Source organism: Periplaneta americana, chromosome 10 (genome assembly GCF_040183065.1).
Source record: "Periplaneta americana isolate PAMFEO1 chromosome 10, P.americana_PAMFEO1_priV1, whole genome shotgun sequence".
Classification (NCBI taxonomy): Eukaryota; Metazoa; Arthropoda; class Insecta; order Blattodea; family Blattidae; genus Periplaneta; species Periplaneta americana.
In genome coordinates, this window is record NC_091126.1 from 158285204 (window position 1) to 158310914 (window position 25711).

Below are 25711 nucleotides of genomic sequence, written 5' to 3' on the forward strand. Positions count from 1 at the left end.
GATAGATAGATAGATAGATAGATAGATAGATAGATAGATAGATAGATAGATAGATAGATAGATAGACAGATGTACGAAAAGTTTATGTCGTAGGTTATGACAAATGGTCCGTTATGTAATCCATTAAAAATATGAGAGATATTGCCCACATTTTTAGAGCATCTCTCATTGGCAACTGCTGTGATTCTAAAATGGTCATGATTTCAGAAATAACTGAAGATTTAAGGTTATTCCATCTTATTACGCACGAGAAAATCCTATGAATCTGACCGGGTTGCCTGTGGACCCTACCACAGTCTAGTATATACAGTCACGAAGCTTGAGTTGTGAGGGTGCTAGGAACAATAGATTGTGCCGGTGCTATTTCGTATTGTCTGTAATGAGGCGATCGTAACGATCCTAGTGGTTACCAACTACCTATGGATGCATATTTACTACGTATTGAGCTTCATGACTGTATATACTAGACTGTGGTCCTACTCCACGAGTGTTGAGTTGACTGTACAGACCGATTATTTAGTCCTGACAGCTAAGCGACGCGAAAGGGGGGAAGTAATAGGAGGAGTGGGGAGAGTTTCGGAGTAGAGGTAGGGCGAGCAGTCGGTAAAGGCAAGCGAGTGAATAACCCAAACACCCCTTGGCGTAACTAAATGGACTCGCCTGTCCCACGTGCACATCTCCGGCGACTGTCAGGGCTAAATAATCGTACTGTATGCACCTGATGCATGGCGTAGCAGTAAAGAAACGTAATTCTACCCCGTCCACCACGTTGCAGGCTAGATCGGGGCTAAATCTTCGCACTCTACAGTACATATTACACATTCCGTCAACAATTCTCCATTCCGTCATTATTCCATAGCATTCCCTGGACACCGTTTTGCGACGCACGAAAGGGGCTGCCATAGGGACGAGTGGCGTTGTCTGCTCGAAACCTGGGTACACAGCGAACCTTAGTGTAGTCAGCCTGTGTGGGTTTGTGAATTCGCCTAGCTTGAGGGTTAGCGCAATGGATCTTGAAAGATGGCAGTGCTGGATCTTAGTGCCCCTCCCGAAATTCCATTCAATTCCATAATTTTGTGGAACAGAAATATACAACCACATACACTCCTCTAAATTGCAGTTGTAATTTATAATTTAATATACCATACTTTTGTAGAATGGGCCTTGGAGCTGTCAGACATAACCAGGGCTGCCGGTTTCGGAACCCAAACAAAAAGGAAAAAAAAAACAAGTTATGTGCACATAGATTTGTGACTACTGATCTACGTCATGGAGTCCCTGATTATGCTCAGCATAAGACAACCACCAATTGAGGGGTTACGTGGACTAACAGCTTATGTGCAAAACCATACTTTTGAGTAAACTGAAGTTGAAAATTACGATATTACTTTTTGTGTGTTCCTGTGATATTCCATCAAACTTTTAAAATATATATTATCAATATAGCATTCCTTAAACACAAAAATGAAACCAAGTAATGGCTATTATTGAACTACAGTATTTGAAAAAAATGTTAAAGCGACTTCCTTTTAACTTGCTAGTCCACAGAACGCCAATAAATGGTTTCTATCGGAGAATATTATGTAACAAGAATACAAACACTTCTATTAACTTTGTACTTTACTGCACAATATCACAAATGCATAAATAAACTCTATTCTTTCGTAATATACTGTGAAAATAACATATACAAAATTAATTAATGATTTTATTATATAAGTTAAATTGAAGACCTATTGATATTTGAACTATGTTGACCTTTGTTCGTACATTTTTATGATACTAAATAAAAAGTTATGTGTTTTTAAACTTGAAATTTAATGTACAAAACAAACATGGTTTTCATTCATCTTCATCTGTGACTTCAGATCCATCATTGCACTTTTAAATCTGAATAGGCCTATATCTGTCCAGAATTCCCTGTAGCCACATAGCATTATATTTTGTCGTGAATTTCAACAAGGACCTGACATCCCCAATCTTTTCATTCTTTAGTCCAGTTGCAGTGCAATCTTCCTTGGTCGATTTGTGTGTTTTCCACGATTTTCAGTTGTAGCAACAGCCCCCACTTTCAAAGCTTGCTGACATGTTTTCATACGGGTTTCTGTAATTTGCAACACTTTCATTAAAAATCCTTTACATACAGTGACATTAGTGCCCTCTAATTTCACGTTGTATACAAATGAATACTAACGAGTTCTTCCACACGTAAATTTCTTTGTGTTACGGAAAGGTTTTTTTTTTTTCAATGTAACCTAACAACATTGTGTCCTGCAGTTGTTTTTCTCCAATACTCCAAAATCCACTGAAAAGTCTCTGCTGATCAAGATGATTGAATTTACCTGCACAATTCAATTTACAACATGTTTTTACAACAGCACATCGTTTAGCGGATTTTGTTTTACCGCTCCTTGAAATGTAACTTTTACCGGAATTACGTCGCTTCTTTGCACTTTCCTTTTTCCAACTACTTTTCCTTATTTTTCTTTTCACACCTCTCGTGGATGTAGTACTTCCACACACATCACCACTTTCATTGTCAGAATCGGTCTCCATTTGTGTTCACACTGAACAGACACAACGCACGTTGCCAGTCGGGCCTCTAGACACTCAGTGCAGGTTGACGGATCTCTCGCATACTCATACAACGCTGATTCTGCTGCCCTTTAGGAATAAGGTAGAGAAACAAGATTTTGTTACAATACAAAGCACACAAAAGAGTGTCGGAAAATGTGATCTGTGAAATAACGACTTAAAGTCACTTAGGTTGTTAGTCCACGTAACCCCTCAATTATAATGATCTTAAGGAGAAGTATTATATGAAGTTATCGGGAGCTCAGTACATACAGCGAAAACAATATCCTCCAGCGAATAAGTATTGAGTAAAATATATAGTGAAGGAACTGGACAATAAGCAATTCAGTGCAAAGTTTGTCGTTCAGTTAAAGAGAACGAAAAAGCAAATAAAAAGGCCCATTGTATTACTAATAGTCTATAATATAAGAAGAAAAAATATTGCATTCATGGAAAATGATGATGCTACAGACATGCATTGCACGTCACAAACAAAACCGGACAGCAAAATTGATTTTCCCAGAGAGTTGTGTAAAATTCAAGAAAATCGAAAAAAAAAAATCCTACTCTAAGGAATTTTCAGATATTCAACGTTTGAAGTTTTATAAGTGTAAAGTTGCCTAATGCCGTGATAGGCCTAATTCCGTGACACGTTTCTTTCACTGACTATCTTGGGATTGGGTATCTTGCTTGAGAGCTCACCGGTGTCTCAAAAGAAGCTGAAAGACGCACTCTTTCGAGAAAGATGTCTGGCGCTATGATCGAACGGCAAAGCTTTGACTGACATTCAGTTTAAAGAGAGTATCACGGTATAAGGGGTATCACGGCATTAGGTACAGTAACTTTACCCTACACAAACACCAGTCTTTTTGTGGCACAATCATTTACAGAATTCCAATCGTAATCCATTTCGTAAATGTTTGTACTTCGACTTTTCAGAAAGTCGACTATGTAAGTTATACACATAATTTATTTAACTTATTCATATGTTCTCCTCTAAATATGTAGATATACAGGTTGTTTCCGAGGTGGTATTACAAACTTTCAGAGATGATGGAGAAGGGCACATGTATCAATTTGAGATCAGGAACCATGGTCCGGAAATGACTGAGTCGAAAGTAATAAGCAAAAATAGTTGTGTGGAAATGGAATTGTAATTTGGCAACACGTGCCCTCCTTCCCTTAACCTTTGGAACAGTCGTGAAACGATGGTAGGCCTATGGGCCGGATGTCTCCTACGTGGGTACTTGTCCCGATACAATCTGTCAGCATGTCTACTGTTCCCATTGGCTCATCCGTATTCTAAAATCAGATCTGCTTATTCCGCTCTCGTGTACTCCTCCATTTCACTAGAACTAATCGACTGGACACTGCAACTTGTACACATACACTGCTGTCTACAGACGTGCATATCAGGACCGACCATGTCCGTTACACATTACGCTATCTGCATTGCTTTAGTGTAGTTTCCTGTCCCCATCCCTCAGACAGTGCACTGAATGGAATACTGTAAGTAGACAACGTAAACAACGCCAGACGAATACAGTATGTGTGAGATGTAGAGATAAATACACATAAATAAAGGTGTACAGAGGAATAAAATTATTTCATTTCCACAAAATTATTTTTGCTTGTAACTTTTGACTCTGTAATTTCCGGACCAGGGTTCCTTATCTCAAATTTATACATGTGCCATTCGCTATCATCCCTGAAAGTTTGTAACACCACCTCGGAAACACCCTGTATAAGTAATATATGTAAAGATTTAATGTTATATCAAGTTATGTATCCTAACAGGGATGTGCAGCTTAACCTTGACTACCTATTTTAGGAACAACTTGTAGTCTACTAAAGTTGTTCGTGCACACAGCAGATAGTCCACCCCACAAGTACATACACATCTTTGTTTATACGACAGTTTGTTCATGCCACGCGACTAATATCTAGAATGCTATAGTAAATGTACTTTTATCCTTTTGTCCACGGAACGAACTCGCCAGGCCTGGACATTAAATGATCCTAACAAAGTAGGTGTTCCCTCAGCCCTGATATGAAACCTGTATGGGCTATTCCATATGAAATCGATCAGTAAAAAACCTCGCATATTTTTAATACTCTAATTTTTCCCTATTTATACAAGGTGCTTAGGAAAGTGCATTTTCAAAAATATACTATGAAATGTCAAACGGTTTTCGTACTATTGAGCGACAAATTTAGCGTATTTTATAAAAACAAGCCTTTTTCAGCGCTTAGAACTCTGGAACCATTTGCTGCAGAACATTGAGCGGGAGCTCATTTTGAAGCTGACATTTGTTAGGTTATGTTAAGAAGTAATCCTTATTTTTATTATATACAGAGAGACAGATAATCTGATTTTACTTACTTTTGCAAAAATGTAAAAAAATATTGAGAAAAAACCTTGCATTATTAAGAGGGATTCGGCATTGTTTGCTTGGTGGCTCGGCAATAAGTTCAGAGGGTATTAAATAAATTATTTTCACACGCCTAGACTTGGATGGCGTAGTACCGCACGCACTAGCCGAGAGCTGAAGATAAGCGAGCGTTGGGCGTCATTTTACTCCTATGTTTATGAAAACTTGTGATAAAGCTAGCCCAGCTATGCGCTACTAGCCGATACATCACGTGTTTGTCTCCTGGCCTTGTCTCGGTTAGCTCCCGTCTCACAGTCAGCTGGTTAGTTCACGAGCGTACTATTTATTTTCTTTATTTGATATTTTCAATACTTTCTTATCAACGGTGGACCAGTAAAAAAATATGTGTTCATTTGTACTTTCAATGCGGAATCTAACCATATACTTTAAAAATATTTTTTCGTTGTCAAAGGTGTCTTAATGAAGAAAAATCTAAATTTCTCCATTTCCATAAAAAAAAATAAGAAAAACGGTTTTGGTGTCAATATAAACTTTACTTTCTCAGCATCAAAACAAACCATGATTTTGATCATTGGGTGAAAGGGTTTCGGAGCCACGACAGTTTAAAGTTGCTAATTTTATGAAAATACGATAAATTTAAATATTTTAATTTAAACACTATGAAGTTCTGATGCCTCAAACTTTGCACAAAGCACTGGATCACAGTTGTCAACGGACAGAAAAAGTTTCTTGTATTTAAAAATTGCAAGGTCAATTTTCTCTATATTTCGGTCGATTTGAGATATAGTTCCTGAACGTTGAAAATGTCAAGTTCCAGGACATGATGGAATACCAGAGGCTATTCTAGTCATGTTCACAGTGAAAGTTAATGTTATATAATATTTTCTTTACTCTACACCCGTAAATTTTCCAGGAATACGGGCAAAATTATAAACAATTTCTTTCTTTCCTTTGTTTCAAAATCGATAACTCAATTCCCCCGAAAGAGGGAAATTTCCATTCACTTATCATCACTGAAGGAATAAGCGACTGGCACTCTGTCATGCTGACAACATGACCAATATGTCGGCCAAGCTATTGCGTGAAGAGTTACATTCTGTCTTCGTCTCGTAATACCAGAGCTGATCGAGCATACGAATAACAGACAAAGAATGTCAGCGATGACATCAGCCGTCATCAAAATGGAAGTCTGTATACAAGTGACATCATAAACACGAGCTTTATTTACATAGAGTAATTGGTTCAGCTGCAGGGACTGAGTATGCTACAACCGAATCTGCATACAAACAAAGTTGGGCTTCCCCCCCTTCGACTGTGCAACATTACATAAAATGTCGCACAGTGTGTGAACACGGACAATTTCTAAAGAGAGTTAATTCCTCCGTAAGCATAAGTGGACACTGAAAACGTCTGCTGCGTTAATCTGAAGTCCGTGTCATCGTGAGAGAATTGTGTTTGCAGCAGATTGAAGGTAATGCAAAAGACGTACTTCTTTCTTTTCAAGTTAATTAATATTTGCATAGGCCAAAGTATAAAAATGATATATATTTAATGTACCGAAGTACATTTATGATATTTCCATGCAGATATTCTGCGTCATCATACGATGAAAGAGTAATGGAACGGAGAAAAATTCTCTCCGGCACCGGGATTTGAACCCGGTTTTCAGCTGTACGTGCTGATGCTTTATCCGCTAAGCCACACCGGATACCCATCCCGGTGTCGGACAGAATCGTTTCAGTTTAAGTTATGAAATGCTTAAATCACTTCGTGATTTAAGACGGCGCTTATTCCGTCGGATCCCGGCCCACTAGTCACTCATAACGAGTGCACCTCAGCACATGTATGGACTTCAGTCCTACGTTCATAGACATCTATGACGTAGTGCAGAGGGCGGCTACTAGAGGGAACCCAAGAGTTGGAACTTAAACTGAGACGATTCTGTCCGACACCGGGATGGGTATCCGGTGTGGCTTAGTGGATAAAGCATCAGCACGTAGAGCTGAAAACCCGGGTTCAAATACCGATGCCGGAGAGAATTTTTCTCCGTTCCATTACTCTTACTTCGTATAAAAATAATGATTTATTACAATATCATTTTATTCGGACTTAGTAAAGAATGAAATAGTAACGAGAATTCATGAGGTGTTTACTCTGAGATGTTGGTTAGTGTACGACATAGCATCATACTCCTATTCAGGCCTGCATTCAGATGGAAGGATCGCATTTCGAATATATACTCTGAGGGGTTCTGGAAAAGGGAAGGACTCTTTCTCTGAAATGCTTCGTTTGCGGACATATGTGTATGACATTTTAAAATTCTTTTTGTGTCTAGAATCACACACACATATATATATATATATAGACACACTCTCTCTCTCCTCTGAGGTTCTGGCTGATATGTATATATTATCAGGCAGTACATCTCACTTGACGATATGTCACACGAAGAACAATTATTTGTATACATCTGATTAGTGTAATATGTAGCTAATCGGCGATGTATACAATGGAGAGGGAAACGAACTGGCCACCCTACCCCATTATCTCCTGGCCTAGTTGCCTCATGTCTCGCGTTGTGGCGTCGCGGTCTAAGGCATCTTGCCTAGGACTCGCGTTACGGAATGCGCGCTGGTTCGAGTCCTCATGGGGGAAGAAATTTTCTCATGAAATTTCGGCTAGTGTATGGGACCGGTGCCCACCCAGCATCGTGGTGCACTTGGGACGCTACGATAGGTGGCGAAAATCCGTTTTAGCAAACCAGCTATAACGGCTGGGAGGATCATCGTGCTAACCACACGATACCTCCGTTCTGGTTGGATGATGGTCCACCTCTGCTTCGGCATGTGGGCGTGAGGCCAGCAGCAGGCTGGTCGAACTGGGCCCTTCAGAGCTGTAGCGCCATGGATTTACTTTACTTTACTTTACTAGTTGCCTCATAAGCGGTGTCTTGTTGGTATCACTTGTGAGATTCAGACCTGTCTTCGGACAGTTGACAAAACAACACACACACTGAAAATTAAAAATTATGGTTTATTTAACGATTCTCGCAACTGCAGAAGTTATATCAGCGTCTCCAATGTGCCGGAATTTTGTCCCGCAGGAGTTCTTTTACATGCCAGTAAATCTAGTGACATGGGCCTATCGCATTTAAACACTTAAATGCTATCGACCTGTGCCGGGATCGAACCCGCAACCTCGAGCACAGAATGCCAGCGCTATACCAACTACGCTACCGAGGCCAACCACACACAGTAAAACCTCTCTGAAAGACCACTCCTATTAAGAGACCACCCCTCTACAAGACGTTATTTCTTAGAATCGAAGTAAAAACCTATACAATAAATGCATTTTGGACCTCCATTTAAGTTCCTCCCCGACACCCGATCAGCCTTTTCATAATATTACGCCTTTTGAGAAACCAGACTTCAAAATTAAAGATTAGCACTATAAATGTATAATGCATTAAATAAATTTTGAAAACTTGATGAAGGTACTTTACTGAAAATTCAAAGGTTGAAATTAATTTGGCAACTATAGTGCAAGTTCAGTGGTCCTCTTCCTCGAGTATGACTACAATAGCTCGAGAATTCACGAGAGATGATGTAAATTCGTGCTGAATTTTGAAAATTTCTCAATTTTATTTCGTACAAAATTTGCACAATAATTTCAATCTTCTTTGTTAACTGGTGGTGATGATGATGATAATGATGATGATGATGATTTCAGGAATATACTTACGAATAGAGATACGCAAATCTACATTCAAAATGAGGAATGTTATTATAAGATAAACTTTTGCTGAAAATTTTTATACAGGCTGTTTCCGAGGTGGTGTTACAAACTTTCAGAGATGATGGCGAAGGGCACATGTATCAATTTGAGATCAGGAACCATGGTCCGGAAATGACTGAGTCGAAAGTTATAAGCAAAAATAGTTGTGTGGAAATGGAATTGTAATTTGGCAACACGTGCCTTCCTTCCCTTAACCTTTGGAACAGTCGTGGAAAAATGATATGGGCCGGATGTCTCCTACGTGGGTACTTGCAACGATACAATCTGTAAGCCTGTCTACTGTTCCCGTTGCCTCATCCGTGTCGAAAATCAGATCCGCTTATATCGCTCTCGTGTTCCTCCATTTCACTAGGACTGATCGACTGGACACTGCAACTTGTACACGTACACTGCTGTCCACAGACGTGCATATCATGACCGACCATGTCCGTTACACATTACGCTATCTGCATTGCTTTAGTGTAGTTTCCAGTCCCCACCTTCAGACAGCGCACTGAATGGAATACTGTAAGTCAGCCGTGGCGAGAACGTGACTCGCGAGACATTGTGGCTCGCAGTGATAGCTGTGCATTTCGCTTGCTTCTAACCTCCGCCAACCCCCACCCTATCACTCACTGGAGTCAAACTCCGTTCCATTTGAATTTGTCTCTTACTTGCGAGTGGCATATATCTCTCTCGAAACCATGTACGAAAGTTCCAAGTAGGATGGCAGGACGCATTTTTTGCTGTCAATATGATGAGAATATTAAATGTATGATTTGTTCACAAGTATTATGAGGAAAACGGTTGTATAACATAAAACGGCATTATACTACATGTTACGGATGAAACATTAAAAGGTTGTGTCACTGTTGTTATCATCATTATCATCATCATCATCATCATCATCATCATCATCTCTGTACGTCGACCCTTTTTCAGCAGATGTACGAATAATGCGGTTAGCTCTTCGATTTGAAATCACTGAGTTACTGTGTGATGTCAAATGAAAGCTAGATGTAAGGACTTGTACAATTGTTCAACTTTCAAATCTTTGCCAAAAAATAAATATCCGAAGCTTCGTTCTTTCGCTTGCTCTTTTGAAGCCATGTTCGCTACAACTTACGTTTGTGAAAAATTATTTTCGACAATTAAAATAGTAAAAACCAAATTTAGATCACGACTGACAGACAAATATCGTCGTGATCAACTACGACTGGCAGTAAGTGACATAATTCCTGATTTTGAAACTGTGTCGCAGAGACATTTTGAAGACATTTAATTTTAGGTTGTAATATTGTTCATTTATGGTTCATTTGTTTCTTCGTTACACGTACTAAACATTAGTTTGTAGCCTTGTACTATAAAATATTATATTTAAGTGCTTGACGTAAGGAAAATGAAAATCCGTTAATAAGTGAGACAGTTGCTTCACTTCCCCTTCGGGTGTCCGCCTCCCTCCATAGGTGCTATGCACGTTGCAGGTTACACAGTGGCTCGGCGCACGATCACATTCTCGCCACGGCTGCTGTAAGTAGACAACGTAAACAACGTCAGATGAATACAGTATGTGTAAAATGTACAGATAAATACACATAAATAAGGTGTACTGAGGAATAAAATTATTTCATTTCCACACAACTATTTTTGCTTGTAACTTTCGACTCTGTCATTTCCGGACAGGGTTCCTTATCTCAAATTGATACATGTACCCTTCGCCATCATCCCTGAAAGTTTGTAACACCACCTCGGCAACACCCTGTATAACTTGCTGCTAAGCTATAAGTTATCATTTCTGCAAAATAGAACATTGGGAACTCTTGCAAGAAAGGAGTATAAATGACAATTTGGTAACGATCTCTCAGATATGCCACGTTGCATGTTCTCGAAGAGTAGCTGATGCGCTTGTTGGCAGAATTGACTTGTGTTGACACCGAGCAATTTGACACAATTATTCGAGAAGGTGCGGTGCTAATGGGAGGTGATGAACATCCAATACTGTCCAACTTGGAAGCCAACCCAGCAATTGCTCATTCTCTCTGACAATATTCTGCAATCAGTCGAATCAAACCCAATCAACAGAGACTGTGATATTCGTGCTGAAGCCCGTTCTCATTAACACCCATAATGCTATTACAGAAAACAACCTGAAATGAAATCAATCATGCAAGCCAGACACACTGCGAATTTTCCGGTGTCATGCTGAGGTCATATAATAGTAATATGCGTTACAAGAGCGGTATGTTGAAGTTTTCATGTTCGAGGAAAAGTTTGAAAAAGCGAAAAGTAGTTGAGCGTTTTTAATTTCCGAGAACATGAAAACAAACATACCGCTCGTGTATCGTACATTATTGTGTGCGAAGATCGTTTATTACATACCTGAAAGAGGAATTTCTAATTAGTTGCAATGAAATCTCCATTTTGGTTTCTGTTCAATGACGGCAAATTTGCAAAACACAAATATCTATCTTCAACATTGTTGCTTTAAAATGTTTTCTGTGTTTACTGTACTCCAGCAGGCCGTGATATACGTCTGTCTTTTTTCCCCCCAGTCTATGATGAGTCTGGAATCTTGTTGATTTTTCCACGGCTTCCTTAATGTTACTTGCATCACGAATGCAGTAACTTTAGTGGAGTTGTAGAGTTTACTTAATTTTTGCAAATATTTAAAATCAATAATTAACAGTGCAATTTAGGTGAAATTGCAGTGGTAAGTTTCCAATTTATAATTATTGCTATATTGAACGTCTCTAAAAATAATATGTTAAAAGCCTAAAGCAGTAAAATCAATATGTCACTTAAGCGGAAAGAAGAGGGGAATTGTTGTGTGTGTTAGGTTGGGAATACTGAATGTGGAATTTTAGACTTTCCGCGGATTGGTTTTGTGCGGAAACCAAGCAAATATGCACGATCTCGCACAATAGTAATATGCGTTACAAGAGCGGTATGTTGAATTTTTCATGTTCGAGGAAAAGTTTGAAAAAGCGAAACGTAGTTGAGGTTTTTGAATTTCCGAGAATTTAAAGAAAATATACCGCTCGTGTATCGTACATTATTTTGTGCAAAGATCGTTTATTACATACCTGAAAGAGGAATTTCTAATTAGTTGCAATGAAATCTCCATTTTGGTTTCTGTTCAATGACGGCAAATTTGAAAAACAAAAATATCTATCTTCAACATTGTTGCTTTAAAATGTTTTCTGTGTTTACTATACTCCAGCAGGTCCTGATATACGTCTGTCTTTTTTCCCCCTAGTCTATGATGAGTCTGAAATCTTGTTGATTTTTCCACGGCTTCCTTAATGTTACTTGCATCACGAATGCAGTAACTTTAGTGGAGTTGTAGAGTTTACTTAATTCTTGCAAATATTTAAAAACAATAATTAACAGTGCAATTTAGGTGAAATTGCAGTGGTAAGTTTCCAATTTATAATTATTGCTATATTGAACGTCTCTAAAAATAATATGTTAAAAGCCTAAAGCAGTAAAATCAATATGTCACTTAAGCGGTAAGAAGAGGGAATTTGTTGTGTGTGTTAGGTTGGGAATACTGAATGTGGAATTTTAGACTTTCCGCGGATTGGTTTTGTGCGGAAATCAAGCAAATATGCACGATCTCGCACAATAGTAATATGCGTTACAAGAGCGGTATGTTGAATTTTTCATGTTCGAGGAAAAGTTTGAAAAAGCGGAACGTAGTTGAGGTTTTTTTAATTTCCGAGAATTTAAAGAAAACATACCGCTCGTGTATCGTACATTATTTTGTGCGAAGATCATTTATTACATACCTGAAAGAGGAATTTCTAATTAGTTGCAATGAAATCTCCATCTTGGTTTCTGTTCAATGACGGAAAATTTGCAAAACAAAAATATCTATCTTCAACATTGTTGCTTTAAAATATTTTCTGTGTTTACTATACTCCAGCAGGCCGTGATATACGTCTGCCTTTTTTCTTCCCCAGTCTATGGAATCTTGTTGATTTTTTCACGGCTTCCTTAATGTTACTTGCATCACGAATGCAGTAACTTTAGTGGAGTTGTAGAGTTTACTTAATATTTGCAAATATTTAAAAACAAAAATTAACAGTGCAATTTAGGTGAAATTGCAGTGGTAAGTTTCCAATTTATAATTATTGCTATATTGAACGTCTCTAAAAATAATATGTTAAAAGCCTAAAGCAGTAAAATCAATATGTCACTTAAGCGGTAAGAAGAGGGAAATTGTTATGTGTGTTAGGTTGGGAATACTGAATGTGGAATTTTAGACTTACCGCGGGTTGGTTTTGTGCGGAAACCAAGCAAATATGCACGATCTCGCACAATAGTAATATGCGTTACAAGACGGTATGTTGAAGTTTTCATGTTCGAGGAAAACTTTGAAAAAGCGAACGTAGTTGAACTTTTTTAATTTCCGAGAATTGAAAGAAAACATACAGCTTGTGTATCGTCCATTATTTTGTGCGAAGATCGTTTATTACATACCTGAAAGAAGAATTTATAATTAGTTGCAATGAAATCTCCATCTTGGTTTCTGTTCAATGACGGAAAATTTGCAAAACTAAAATATCTATCTTCAACATTGTTGCTTTAAAATGTTTTCTGTGTTTACTATACTCCAGCAGGGCGTGATATACGTGTCTTTTTTTCCCCCCAGTCTATGGAATCTTGTTGGTTTTTTCACGGCTTCCTTAATGTTACTTGCATCACGAATGCAGTAACTTTAGTGGATTTGTAGAGTTTACTTAATTTTTGCAAATATTTAATAATAATTAACAGTGCAATTTATGTGAAATTGCAGTGGTAAGTTTCCAATTTATAATTATTACTTTATTGAACGTCTCTAAAATTAATATGTTAAAAGCCTAAAGCAGTAAAATCAATATGTCACTTAACCGGTAAGAAGAAGGAAATTGTTATGTGTGTTAGTTTGGGAATACTGAATGTGGAATTTTAGACTTTCCGCGGATTGGTTTTTGTGCGGAAACCAAGCAAATACGCTCGATCTCGCACAAATACGTTTACCGTTTCGCTGTTCCGCGAATTTAATGTCAGTAGAACTGTTTCAAATGAACTTTGAATTATCGATGTACTGATAATTCTGCCCCAACTACCACAATATCCAACACAATTTCTTTGTTTTTCATCACTTATTATATCCGATTTGTCATCCAGCACGAGTAAGAAAATATATATAATGATTTCTCACGCGGTGTTCCGCCCTTGAAAGAATCCTAGCTGCGGCCAGCGATGAGTCACTGTTGGGTACAGGCCTTAAAGAACTGAGGGAATATTCTTAAACCTTTAGGGCAAGGTTCAAGCTAGAAAATAAATAATTATCGCAAAAATACACGAATAAAAAAATATATTTGTGCAAATTGCGAAATGTTTGTACAAAAAGATAAAATTAATAAAGTATACAGAAGCAAAAAGCTATGTAATCCATGTTGAATCTTTCGTACAATACTTTTAACACTTTAATATAAATAATTGATTGAATGGCGATCTTACTCGTGTTAATTATGTAAGAATGTCCGGCTTACAGCTGTTTCGGTGCTACTTGACACCATGCTCAGAGCCTTCTGTGTCTCGTCGTCATCTCAACTTCGCTGCCTGTTGTGTGGATGCGTTCGTGTGATGAAGAGTTAAATAGTGTGTGTGTTCTGAAATTGATCTGTGTGTTGAGAATTTGATTAGGGTGTGTTTTAGTGTGTCTGTATATTTCATATTGTTCTAGTGTGTTGAGTACACATAACTAATGCCAACCACACATACAATAACATAAATACAGACATAGAAATCCTACACATACAACCCAAAAACCAAAAACTATTTATGCCTAGAGGTGGTTTAGATATTTTAAGAAACTGACACCTACAAATATACACATCTCAGATCATTTGTTGTTAGAATCAGAACTATAGTCCTGTCGCTCTTATTTCCGGCAGCCAATCACGTTGCAGGTCGGCTAAATTTGAATATAATCGCCCGCCATTATGGCTCTTTCGTTGGCGTTGGCAGAAAAGACACACGAGGACGTTATTTGCCGCTCAATTATTTGCTCAATTTCAGTGCATTTGATTTATTATCTTAAGAGCTACGACATGATAATGTTTAACGATGCGGCAAATAGCCTAGATTCCTCGTCTGGTTGCTCGGCAACGAAAGAACAAAAATGGCGAACAATACTACCTACCGAGACTTTATAGAAACTTCACTTCCTAAGACGTAGCCTAAGCAAAGAGGAGTCACACCGGGAATAACAGCGACGCGACTATATGTCAGAATCTCCCTACATTTGTGAACATTTTTGTTTTCAAAACAAAAACATTGAAATCACGAAGAAGTGACCCCTTCGCAAATGTCAGTCTTCTTGCTCAACTAACAGTGTCGCTGCTTATGAAGTAAATCCTAATTTTGAAAACTGTCGGTTATGTATGTTCAAGTATGGCAATAAATAACATAATTGAATGAAAAATAACCAAAACCAATGCAGATTATAAGATTATAATACCAAATAGAATATCAATTCTTTCTCCTGTTATTATTTTTTTGTTATGAACACTGAAGACAAACCTGAATTATATTCATATAGCTTACGTCATTAATTTGTGACGTTTTGCGTTCACTGCTATGTACTTATGCAATAAATGAGTGTTTATTTTCCATTACAGATTGTGAGAATGTTGGGAAGCAACCTGAACACCTTCAAGTTCTTCTCCGTATGGTAAGTAATCTGTACTAATAATAAATCTGTAGCCGAAAATTTTCTGGTAATTTTCGATTTTCCAAAAATAAATGGTCCTAACATTTATAATTAACCACCCTGAAACCGAAAATCACTTTTTTGACATTTTTGTTTGTATGTATGTATGTATGTCTGTCTGTCTGTCTGGATGTTTCTTACATTTTCACGTGATAATGGCTGAACTGATTTATATGAAAATTGGAATATAAAGTAAGTTCGTTGTAACTTAGAATTTAGGCTATGTGGCATTCAAAATATTTTATTTAAAAGAGGGGTTATAAGGGGGCTTGTATTAAATAAATCGAAATATCTCCCTTATTATTAATTTTCATGAAAAATGTTACATAACAAAAGTTTCTTTAAAAATAATTTCCGGTAAGTTTTATTCTATGCAAAATTTTGATAGGACTGATATTTAAGAATAGGATACAAGACTTTTAAAATAACAATATAATACATTTTCACCGCCGCCTCACATTATAGTGTTGTTGTTCCTGCAATAACTCTTATGTGCAAAATATAACATTTTTGAGTAGGAAGAAAAAACACATTTATTCATTCCATGGCAATGGTACATAAGAGGTAGTGAATTCTTATATTTTCGAAAGAAAGAAATATAATTACATATCACTATATATGCTATATCACTATTTAAGTTATTTGAAGGGTTCAGAACCATAGTGGGCCAAGCGCCATTTACTGAAGACGTAGAAAACAAAGGTTAAAATTAAGTTATTACCATAATTCAATGGAAACATCTAGCAAGTAATATAAAGTACATTAAATCAAAATGATGTCAATCTTTATTCAACTCTGGTTGCATGTAATAAAACTTAAGAAACATGTTAAAGGAATTGTCTTTGCACCAAATGAGTGGTCTCTGGACCAAAAATGATCGCATTTTAATTATTTAAATACAATTTAAATTAAGTAACATATTAAACGATTTATCCTTCTATCAAACATTGAATGTTCCCTGGATCAAAATAATGTCCTATTTTAAATATGTAATTACTTTATATTTATTTCTAACGGGTGCAGCGGAGCGCACGGGTACGGCTAGTTTTAAATAAATTAAATTAAGTAATTTTTAACTAATTTCATATAGTCCGAAGCCTACGTTTGAAACAGCTACCATCGTCTTGCGTTCTCCGTGCTAATCGTTGAATGTAAGACTCGCATGTTGAATACCGGTCGAAAGCGGTTGCTTATAGAAAGATAGACTAATTCCTAGACTGCTAGCATACTGCGGCAGACTGCCCGTCTCCATTGAGACAGTTTTGACCCGAACCATCCGATGTGAAAGTGTTCAGATACATCAAATTTATACTTGAGAAATGCTCTTGTGTTGTCTACGTTGCAGATTACGTAAAAAGCAAGCCATACCACCACCACCACCACCACCACCATCATCATCATCATCATCATCATCATCATCATCATCATCATCATTTCTAGAGCTGGGGACGGAGCGAGTAGACCTGTTGAGTAACTCGGTTCTAGCCAACGAGCACAGAGTACATAGAGTAGACACTAGCATCTTAATACCATTGGACGGAGTGAAGCCGGTTTGATGGACCTGACGCCATCTTGTTGCTACCAAAACATTGCAAAATAGCTATTACGTTATAGAAGATCTTATGATAATAAGAATTCCATATGCCCCTAATTTTCTGGAGGACTCACACTTTCTTGTTTGTTTCGTAATACAGAATCGCTAGGCACGTATTGTTAGCAAAAATTACAAAACTGTCATCGATAAATCACATATATACAGGTTATTTAAATTGACAGCCCTTCAAATTGTAGTACGGTATTTAATAGGTAATCTGGAAGGTTAAACAAACAATAATGATAAAAAAGGAAGATAACAGTTTGACCTTATTTTGCTACTAGTCCAATGAAAATGCTACCCTATAATAATTACTTTTATAGGTTGATCCATTTGCTTCGATTTAATAATGCAACTTGCTTCTTAACGAAAATTATCATTCTCTTCCTTTTGCCAGTATTTCGTATAGATGTCCCGATTTTGTTTAGAGAAAAAGTGGAATGCTCTTAACCATATAATATTTGATAGGCTCTTCGTTTATAGTATATAATTAGATTATAACGGCGAACAAAAGTGAAGTTTTATTACCAAGTGGGTCAAGTTAGTTCACGACCGAGTTAATGAAGCTACTAAGTCTGCAAAGCATAAGTTTGATTTCGTGATTATAAAAATTAATTACAATAATATTAATACACTATTTCTTTTTTTTCATCAAACGAATACATGCATTCGGTTGAAGAGAAACCTCGGTACACCCATTTTCTATAGCACGCGACACAAACTTCCAACTTGGGTTGTTAGGTTAGCTTCGCTCGTAAATGCTAAGTTTACAAAGTGTGTCTGATTCAGTGATTATAAAAATTAATTACAATAATATTAATACACTATTTCTTTTTCATCAAACGAATACGTGAACAATACGAATCTAACCGACTAACCTAGGCTAAATCATTCATTATCTACCGGTAATAAGTACATTTCACACATGCATATTTACCTGTGAAAAGTTATTCCAGGAATTTTTTTGAAAACTTGTTTGTGCATCCATACGCAGCACATGTAGGCATATTTAAATTACTTCATTTATTAATTAAAACAACGATGCAACATCACAATCAACTGTCCATGTGCTAACCGGGAGCCCAATATTTTGGTAGCATCATAATGGCGACGGTCTACAGAAGCGGCTTCACCTCCAAGCTGTTCATGTCTACTCTATGCATTCTGTGCTTGTTGGTTCTAGCGGTTAATGTGCTTGGCAGCGGAGCACCGGAATTATTCGGTTAACCGTAGCCGTTACCGGTCAGTTGAAACGTTCAAACAGAGTTCACGTGTTTCACTTGGTTCTAGCAGGCAACGACGAAGGTACTATTGTCTTTAAATTTTTTCTGCTATTGTGTTTTTTTATATTTTGTTGTTTTCTCAAATTTAAACTGTTAATTATTTAATTTGATACGTAGTTTATAATTATTTTTTACTCAATGTTCTGCCACGTTTTAATACGTAGGCCTATTTAGTTTTTATTTTATTTTATTTTTTTGTTTTTGCTAAAGAAGAAAGAGGCAACAATGCCACGAAAATTCTCCACTGCATGATAGTATTTTGATTGTAGTCCTGGGAAAAAGTCTGCTAAGTGTAACATTTGCAGTCGAGTATATTGTACAGGCGGAGGCACTTCAAATTTATGGATCCACGAAAAAAGCGCACATAAGGACAACATTCAGAATTTGAATATGCAGGATGACAACAATAACGTTGGTTTAGGCAGCGCTTCATGAAGCCCGTTTCTTTCTACCTTCCTTTTTACTTAGCTGCAACGTTTAACGTTTACCTCGCATGTTAATTTGTGGTTGGATTAGATTATTTATTAGCCGTTAGTATTATATTATTTTATCAATTTTATTTTGTCTGTCCTATATAACAACACAAAATAACTCCGAAAATAGCTGTAATAACGCACATAAAATTTTCAACCGCCATTTTAAAATGAAGCGAAGCACTTTTTTCTCCTTGATTGGCAAAGCGAAAGGTCTTTACTACAACGCTTTTAAATTACGGTTGGTTTCACTTTCAAAGTATGTTCTAAAATCGACTCAATCTATCAAAATTTTAAATCTGCCGCCACAAATTTGTACTCAGTACTGTACTCGGATCAACCGAGTAATGACGTCACAGTAACTGCTCCGAACCGAACCGCTCCGTCCTCAGCCATAATTATTTCCCGTGTTGGATCTGTTGACTACGGAGTGGACCGTAAGAAATGTACAGATGCCTCAAACTAGCAAGCTGTCTCGTTCGCGCAGGCGCATAGAGCACTTCTCCCCTACCACTTTCCGCCTACTACTGTGCACTGTGGACTAGAACGGTACAGCTCGGTTCTAATAACAGTTGAGAAGGCTGCATAGGGAGGGTACATCTTAAATACATTGTCAAGCGGTCAACTTTTCAGATAATATGACTATACCTGGGTATCGGAGCCTAGGTGGGCCCCCTCCGTTAGCTCTACTACTTCCCCTCTCCAGGCAGCTTCCTAGTTTGAGGCATCTGTAATTAATTTCAGAGAGTTACTCTTTGAGGTATTTCGTCAAACAAAAAAGATTAATACATTTTTACTCGTTTTTGTTTCCTTTTCGATAAAAAAGATGTTTTGTATGAAATATTTCATAGACTGTTTTGGGAAAACTATGGATTTAATTCCCAATATGCTCAATCAATTAAGAGAGCAGTGTATCATGATTATAAATTATTGAAAGAATTTTCGTTTTGCACTTTAAATGTGCAGAAATTTGACCCGAAAAATGTAATATTTTAAAATTCCTTTTCAGAACGAAAAGTTACATTTCTTCCGATCAAATTTCTCTTTGAAACTGATTGAGCGTATTGGGAATTAAATCAATTGCTTTCCCAAAACGCGCTATGAAATGTTTAACATAAAACAATTTTTATCCCGAAAAGGAAGCAAAAACGAGCACAATTGCATTAAACTTCTTTGTTTGAAGTATCTCAAAGAATTAACCCCTGAAATTAATGATATTACTTACGGTTCACTCTATAGTTACAGCGTCCTTCCATTTCTTGCGTGGCCTTACCAAAGATCTTGCTCCAAAAGGAAGGTAACGAAAAGTTTGCTGTGGTATCCTGGATCTGTTTTTCCTGTTTACATGTTAAAGCCACTTTTGTCTGCAGGCCAAATGCTTTAAATTTTCGGCAATTGGAGTTATTTGGAGCTTATGAAAAATTTCCTGATTTGTTTTGTAGTTGAATAAATAATAACGAGCAATCCTTCCAAAAAATCATTTCAGCTAAGGTAACTCGATGTCCGCCTTGTTTTCTAATGGTACATACCTCACTTTCATACATAAAGTAGCTATTGTTATACCAAAATTTTATATGCGTTTAATATTGTACCAATTTCAACTTTGTATGATCTGAAAACTTTATTACTAATTCTGAGAGTCCTACGTGTTAAAATTTTGATTTTTTAAATTTGTCTTGTTCTTCTAAATAAGATAGGTGACATTCCAGATATTGACCCGTTTCAATATTTCAACATCTACGCCTCTTATTGAGACCTGGAAAATTGTCCTTCAATAGAAAGACATTTATATTCTCGGTTGATATTTCCATGTTAATATTCTTGCTATGAGATTTACATGGTGCACCTAATACACACACTTACTTACTTGCTGGCTTTTAAGGAACCCGGAGGTTCATTGCCGCCCTCACATAAGACCGCCATTGGTCCCTATCCTGAGCAAGATTAATCCATTCTCTATCATCATATCCCACATCCCTCAAATCCATTTTAATATTATCCTCCCACCTACGTCTCGGTCTCCCTAAAGGTCTTTTTCCCTCCGGCCTCCCAACTAACACTCTATATGCATTTCTGGATTCGCCCATACGTGCTACATGCCCTGCCCATCTCAAACGTCTGGATTTAATGCTCCTAATTATGTCAGGTAAAGTATACAATGCGTGCAGTTCTGTGTTGTGTAACTTTCTCCATTCTCCTGTAACGTCATCCCTTTTAACCCCAAATATTTTCCTATGCACCTTATTCTCAAACACCCTTAACCTATGTTCCTCTCTCAAAGTTTTTTTCAGTAGGTTATTTTACGACGCTTTATCAACATCTATGGTTATTTAGCGTCTGAATGAGATGGTGATAATGCCGGTGAAATGAGTCCGGGGTCCAGCACCGAAAGTTACCCAGCATTTGCTCATATTGGGTTGAGGGAAAACCCCGGAAAAAACCTCAAACAGGTAATTTGCCCCGACCGGGAATCGAACTCGGGCCACCTGGTTTCGCGGCAGACGCGCTGACCGTTACTCCACATGTGTGGACCTCTCTCAAAGTGAGAGTCCAAGTTTCACAACCATAAAGAAAAACCAGTAATATAACTGTTTTATAAATTCTAACTTTCAGATTTTTTGACAGCAAACTGGATGATAAAAGCTTCTCAACCGAATAATAACAGGCATTTCCTATATTTATTCTGTGTTTAGTTTCCTCCCGAGTATCATTTATATTTGTTACTGTTGCTCCAAGATATTTGAAATTCTCCTACTTTTCAAAGTATAAATTTCCAATTTTTATATTTCCATTTCGTACAATATTCTCGTCACGAGACATAATCATATACTCTGTCTCTTCGGGATTTACTTCCAAACCTATATCATTACTTGCTTCCAGTAAAATTCCCGTGTTTTCCCTAATCGTTTGTGGATTTTCTCCTAAGATATTCATGTCATCCGCATAGACAAGCAGCAGATGTAACCCGTTTAATTCCAAATCCTCTGTCTTATCCTGGACTTTCCTGATGGCATACTCTAGAGCAAAGTTAAAAAGTAAAGGTGATAGTGCATCTCCTTCCTTTAGCCCACAATGAATTGGAAACTTACTTACTTACTTACTTACTTACTTACTGGCTTTTAAGGAACCCGGAGGTTCATTGCCGCCATTGGTCCCTATCCTGAGCAAGTTTAATCCATTCTCTATAATCATATCCCACCTCCCTCAAATCCATTTTAATATTATCCTCCCACCTACGTCTCGGTCCCCCTAAAGGTCTTTTTCCCTCCGGCCTATCATCTAACACTCTATATGCATTTCTGGATTCGCCCGTACGTGCTATATGCCCTGCCCATCTCAAACGTCTGGATTTAATGTTTCTAATTATGTCAGGTGAAGAATACAATGTGTGCAGTTCTGTGTTGTGTAACTTTCTCCATTCTCCTGTAACTTCATCCCTCTTAGCCCCAAATATTTTCCTAAGCTCCTTATTCTCAAACACCCTTAACCTATGTTCCTCTCTCAAAGTGAGAGTCCATGTTTCACAACCATAAAAAACAACCGTTAATATAACTGTTTTATGAATTCTAACTTTCAGATTTTTTGACAGGAGACTGGATGATAAAAGCTTCTCAACCGAATAATAACAGGCATTTTCTATATTTATTCTGTGTTTAATTTCCTCCCGAGTATCATTTATATTTGTTACTGTTGCTCCAATATATTTGAAATTCTCCACCTCTTCAAAGGATATATTTCCAATTTTTATATTTCCATTTCGTACAATATTCTCGTCACGAGACATAATCATATACTCTGTCTTTTCGGGATTTACTTCCAAACCTATCTCATTACTTGCTTCCAGTAAAATTCCCGTGTTTTCCCTAATCGTTTGTGGATTTTCTCCTAATATATTCATGTCATCCGCATAGACAAGCACCTGATGTAACCCGTTGAATTCCAAATCCTCTGTCTTATCCTGGACTTTCCTGATGGCATACTCTAGAGCAAAGTTAAAAAGTAAAGGTGATAGTTCATCTCCATGCTTTAGCCCACAGTGAATTGGAAACTTACTTACTTACTGGCTTTTAAGGAACCCGGACGTTCATTGCCGCCCTCACATAAGCCCGCCATTGGTTCCTATCCTGAGCAAGATTAATCAATTCTCCATCATCATATCCTACCTCCCTCAAATCCATTTTAATATTATCCTCCCACCTACGTCTCGGTCTCCCTAAAGGTCTTTTTCCCTCCGGCCTCCCATCTAACACTCTATGTGCATTTCTGGACTCTCCCATACGTGCTACATGCCCTGCCCATCTCAAAAGTCTGGATTTAATGTTCCTAATTATGTCAGGTGAAGAATACAATGCGTTCAGTTCTGCGTTGTGTAACTTTCTCCATTCTCCTGTAACTTCATCCCTCTTAGCCCCAAATATTTTCCTAAGCCCCTTATTCTCAAACACCCTTAACCTATGTTCCTCTCTCAAAGTGAGAGTCCAAGTTTCACCACCATAAAGAACAACCGGTAATATAACTGTTTTATGAATTCTAACTTTCAGATTTTTTGACAGCACACTGGATGATAAAAGCTTCTCAACCGAATATTAACAGGCATTTTCCATATTTATTCCGTGTTTAATTTCCTCCCGAGTATCATTTATGTTTGTTACTGTTGCTCCAATATATTTGAAATTCTCCACCTCTTCAAAGGATAAATTTCCAATTTTCATATTTCCATTTCGTACAATATTCTCGTCACGAGACATAATCATATACTCTCTCTTTTCGGGATTTACTTCCAAACCTATCTGTTTACTTGCTTCCAGTAGAATTCCCGTGTTTTCCCTAATCGTTTGTGGATTTTCTCCTAACATATTCACGTCTTCCGAATAGACAAACAGCTGATGTAACCCGTTCAATTCCAAATCCTCTGTGTTATCCTGGACTTTCCTTATGGCATACTCTAGAGCAAAGTTAAAAAGTAGAGGTGATAGTGCATCTCCTTGCTTTAGCCCACAGTGAATTGGAAACGCATCTGACAAACTGACGTATACGGACTCTGCTGTACGTTTCACTGAGACACATTTTAATTAATCGAACTGGTTACTTAGGAATACCAAATTCAATAAGAATATCATATAAAACTTCTCTCTTATCCTAGTCATATGCCTTTTTGAAATCTATGAATAATTGATGCTCTGTACCCTTCACACACATATGTATTATATATTATTTAACGTTAAACCTGGAACCAAGGTACAATAGGCCTTTATACAGACAAATACCAAGTTTTCGTGAGGTCGAGAATCAGTGACAGGTTAAGTTTGGTTAGCTCAGGCTTTTGGTATGTCTTGCATGTACGCACTTTGGTAGATAGGTGCACAAATTGCTAGTTTCCGTAAGGTCGAGTACTCTGACAGGTTAGGTTTGGTTTGCTTAGGCTTTTAATGTGCTCTTCATGTAAACTATGCCTTTTGATTGATCTTATATAGGGATATTTGCCAAGCACTATATGGAGCTATTGATTGATAACATTTTGGTTTCCTTCGTATCGCAAAATAATGGTAGTTACACTTGCTTGTAATCATTGTCTATGAAAATGGTGAAAGAAATGATGCGTTGGGTATAAAGAAACGCAGGTACTTTGGGGCGGGTTGTGTGAGTTTACAGCAGCCGTGGCGAAAATGTGATCGTGCGCCGAGCCACTGTGTAACCTGCAACGTTCATAGCACCTATGGAGGGAGGCGGACACCCGATGGGGAAGTGAAGCAACTGTCTGACTTATTAACTGATTTTCATTTTCCTTTCGTCAAGCATTTAAATATAATTTTATACAGTGCAAAGGCTACAAACTAATGTTTAATACGTGTAACAGCCACCGACGTGGCTCAGTCGGTTAAGGCGTTCGGGCGCGGGTTCGATCCCCGCTTGGGCTGATTACCTGGTTGGGTTTTTTTCGAGGTTTTCCCCAACCGTAATGTGAATGCAAAGTAATCTATGGCGAATCCTCGGCCTCATCTCGTCAAATATCATCTCGCTATCACCAATCTCATCGACGCTAAATAACCTAATAGTTGATACAGCGTCGTTAAATAAGCAACTAAAATAAAAAATAAAAAATACATGTAACGAAGAAAGAAATGAACAATAAAAAATAGGGCAAATTATCACAACCTAAAATTAACTATCTTCAGAATGTCTCTGTGACAGAATTTCAAAATCAGGAATTATGTCACTTACTGCCAGTCGTAGTTGATCACGAAGGTGTTTGTCTGTCAGTCGTGTTCTAAATTTGGTTTTTACTATTTCCATTGTTGAAAATAATTTTTCACAGACGTTAAGTTGTAGCGAACATGGCTTCAAAAGAGGAAGCGAAAGAGCGAAGCTTCGGATATTTACTTTTTGGTAAAGATTTGAAAAGTTCAAAATTTGTCAAGTCTTTACATCTAACTTTCATTTAACATCATATTGTAAATCTGTGAGTTTAAATTGAAGATCTAACCGCATTATTCGTACATCTTCTGAAAAAGGATCGACGTACAGAGATGATAATAATAATAATAATAATAATAATAATAATAATAATAATAATAATAATAACAATAACAACAACACTTAACCTTTTAATATTTCATCAGTAACATGTAGTATAATGCCGTTTTATGTTATACAACCGCTTTCCTTGTAATACTTGTAAACAAATCATATATTTAATATTCTCATCATATTGGTAGCAAAAAATGCGTCCTCCCATCCTACTTGGAACTTTAGCTTTTATAGAGGTACATGGTTTCGAGAGAGACATTGCGACGATACGCCACTCACAGGTCAGAGACAAATACAAATGGAACGGAGTTTGACTCCAGTGAGTGAGA